The sequence below is a fragment of the Hordeum vulgare genome, chromosome 1H (genome assembly GCF_904849725.1).
Source record: "Hordeum vulgare subsp. vulgare chromosome 1H, MorexV3_pseudomolecules_assembly, whole genome shotgun sequence".
Lineage (NCBI taxonomy): Eukaryota > Viridiplantae > Streptophyta > Magnoliopsida > Poales > Poaceae > Hordeum > Hordeum vulgare.
The window spans coordinates 272,710,269-272,714,194 of NC_058518.1; the positions used below are offsets into that span (position 1 = coordinate 272,710,269).

The following is a 3,926-nucleotide window of genomic DNA, read 5'->3' on the forward strand; positions in this document are numbered from 1 at the left end:
CTTCACAACACAAAACTTAAACAGAAACTCGTGATATCATTAGCACAAGAAAAAAACTACCACCTATTTAGGCACTGTAGAAAACTTGATTTCTATTCATATTGGTGTTAGATTATTGTATTCTCACTTTTCCATGGCTAGTACCCCCGATACTATCTATAGTTTCATCAAAACAAGCAACCAACTCAACAAAAACAAAACCTGTCAAAAACAGACCAGTCTGTAGCAATCTGTATACTTCCTATACTTCTGGTACCTCAAAAATTCTGAAAACTTACGACTGCGTGGGCAAAAGGCATATCAACCAGAAGCAAAAAGAATCAACTTAAATTAAAGGGGGATCTGCCGTCGTCGTGATGGTTCGACCACGACAGATCCCCATCGCTACAGCTAGCCCTTCCACCGATTTTTATTTATCCCTCCATAAACCAGGCGGCCCTTTCACTGATTTTTTCCAACCCTGCATAAACCGGTTCAATACTATAATGCCTCTTCCGCCTCCTCGTACGACAACCATCACGTCAGAAAATCCTCCGCACTGCAAAACAAGGTGAGAACAAAAATCCCGAAGAAAAAACCGACCCTCAGAGGCTCGGACGCACGTCGCACGTCCCACCAAATCCCACCCCACGCCCCATCCCGAAATCCCAACCATCTCCATGTGGATCTAGATTCCGTTCGCAAAGAAATCGCAACAGCCAGCCTCGTCCTTCCTCGATCGACTCGGCCAATCCGATGAGTACCGATGGCTCCTTCTCTCCTCTCACCCACGACCCTCTCACTTCCTCGCCGCCAACCTCTGCTCCGTTTGCACCAGCCACCCCTTGCTCAGAGACGACTTCAGCTACAGATAGGGAAGTCGACAACCTCACCGAGGCCCATGGCGCCGCTACACTTGCCGGAGCCATGAGCAGGTACCATGGCGGCCGACCCGCATGAAGCCCTTACAGCATCTCGGCGGTGGCTGCGTCGAGGGCGCGGTCGCTGAGCAGACCAACTAACCAAGTACAAGGACAAGGGGAGGGCCAACAACCCGTACATCAGGATTTGATCTCAAAGGTGTGTTGATCTTGATCCCCTCCTTCGTTTTTGTGATTTTCCTGCCCGTGAGAAATTTGTATAAGTGTGTCTTTGGTACCTTCTTCAGCAGCACACCCTGTAGGATTCTCTTCAATGCTTACTCGGATTACCCTTGCCTTATCTTTGAAACAACCATGATTGATTGGGCATTTTGATTTTAGAAGTGTGTCGTGGGATTTGATGCAGATTGCAATTTCAGTGGACGAATGATTTTTAGATCAAGTGGAGAATAAAATATTCTTTAGCATTTGTTTGTTCACAAATATATGCTATGGGTCTGATGGCAGATTAACTAAACCATTGTAATCAGACACAATGAGAGTTCCTGGATCAATAATTATTTCGTGCAAATTGAGAAATAAAAAACCTTAATAGTTATGAACTTGGAAGGCTTACTCCTCTTTTAAATAATATTATTTATCAAGTTCTTGGACAAAATGTTCAGAAACATGTTCGTGTTACCTAAAATGCTAAGTTGTGAAGTGATACCTACATGTAATAAGTGGATCATTTGTCCCTCTGACAAACAGGTGATCCTTGGTCAAGATATGTAAACCACTAGCACATATAGCATTCTAAAACCAATATTTAATCTCGTCAGTGCCTTTGGCAGATGGCAATTAACCTTACTTGCCGTGAGATGGATTGAATCTGATAGGAGTGTAACTAGCCAAAGCTAGCTCGAATCGGTTGATTGATTGATTGTTTAGCAACACACGCGCATATTAAAGCTGACTGGTATAACATGCGTTATTCATATTTCTTCAACTCACGGTGATTATGAACTATGTTTATATCTCTTCAACTCATGGCGATTACAAGCTAGGAGCTAAATGCATTTATATAAGCGTATATAGAAGATGACTAAGCAGAATTATGATTTCTATACTACTCAGACAAGAGATCCCTGCTTACCTCTAACAATTAGTGAGATCTTGAGGCAACCAAAAGAGAGGCTAGCTAGCCCGTGTTTTTACTATTTTATCCAGATTTGTTCTACTAACTGCTGAAGTTCTCAGCTATCATCTAACATAGTGATTTATTTATACAGTCCATGTTTTTTCCCTTTCCATTGACAGTATTACTCCCTCCGTCCGGAATTACTTATTACACAAATGGACTAAAATGAATGTATATAAAACTAAAATACATCTAGATACATCCATTTCTATGACAAGTATTTTCGGACGGAGGGAGTACTTGACAAGGTTATAACTTCTTCCAGTTCTATACGCTTCAAACATTTGCAACTCGAGTATTCTCTTGCATAGTGTTTTTGACATTGTGGTGTTACCTTTTTATGAAGATGAGAGTGACATAGATGTTGGTACTGCAGCTCCAACATCTCAAGTTTCAATCAAGCATGGTCATGCCGATATGGAGAGCACAAGACCTGAACTATTATTTCCATCTCATTTTCCAATAAGGATGATCAGGTCTGGTCGTCGTCGTCGATCTACAGACATGGTTCAACAACTTCCTCTTCGCTAAGTTATCTCGGTCAATGTATGTTTCAATATTGGGTCGTCGATCCGACAACTATGTTCATTTGTTGGATCATTTTAGTAGTTAATCTGAAGTCAGGATTGAAGTTTCAGTATATAGATACTCTTTACATTAAGTTAAGACTAATATTCTTAAGTCAGGGTTATTTAATAAACGTTTGGTAGTTATAAGGATTAAAGTATACTGGTAAAAAATACGTTAAGTTGAGAAGAAACACCTGAGACCTCTACCATTGGATTTAACTTTGTCTTAATGTCCAACTTGGCAACATGTTTAATCCCTCTATTACTCCTACTACAACATGTTGTCCTTTGACATCGGGTTCTGTAATTCTGTTACGTGGGGATTTGGATCCTGCTGTTCGAATGTTTGGAGTACATTAGTACAGTACATATGAATTCGCAACCAAAGTTCAGAAAAAGGAGTCCCAGTACTTCCATGTTCCATCCTAATGTTGTCACACGCATAGTAGTTGTCACTTCAATACTTAATTTGATGCCAGGATTCAAGTTTTAGTATATACCTAAAGATAAAAAGTCTTGGTTCATTTATTTTTGATTAAAACTACATTACCGTTGAAAACAAACTGCTGAGACGTATGATTACGCAAAGGATAATAGTTGTGTTTTGGGCCATGGTGATGATATTGTTTGATTGCAAAAATGTACTGGTCAGATATCAATTTCAGGCTTACCACAATACTCCTTATCTTAATCACTGATTAAATTTCTGAAATTGGGCTCGCCGTGCTACATATTTTTTCATACAGGTTTTAGGGCTAAGAGAAATTTGGAGTTCCGGTCCTGTGTTGGTACTTGGTACCTTTCTCAAACCCTCACTGTATTTGACTCATCCATTCCTAACCCCCACCTATTATCTTGCTACTTACCATCAGGTTATTACACTCTACTTGATTTGCTATTTTTTTGTTATACCTTCTGTAATTATGATCGTAGATGAATCTAGGTTTGTATTATTTTCCATCCTAAGATACATGTTCTATCGGTTGTTCTTCTAGATTGTTAGTAAATTGTGATATATGACTTCCTATGTCACAACAATGAAACATAGATGTATATGGTACATGAATGGAGGGATACTAATGAATAATGTATATCTTAGTTGGCTACTCATGTCTTGCTTGGTGACACAATGATTAGGTTTAAGTTGTCATATAGCCATCTCATCATGTCCCTTTTTCCAGAGCTTAAAACTTGGCTACATGAATTTGGACATTTGTTACATAGAAGAGGAATTCATGTACATTAGTGACAAATATTTTCGCATTTGGCAAATGTTGTTCCATATTTAAATCTGCAACATCAACATGTCAAATGTAA

General features: G+C 39.5%; 1 long non-coding RNA gene across 1 annotated transcript; it reads left to right on the forward strand.

Moving 5' to 3' along the window:
• Positions 1-530: 530 nt before the first annotated feature.
• Positions 531-3,715, forward strand: LOC123430892. The gene is made up of 2 exons (XR_006622992.1): positions 531-1,059; positions 2,387-3,715. It is a non-coding gene; the product is annotated as an uncharacterized LOC123430892 (long non-coding RNA).
• The last annotated feature ends 211 nt before the right edge of the window (positions 3,716-3,926 follow it).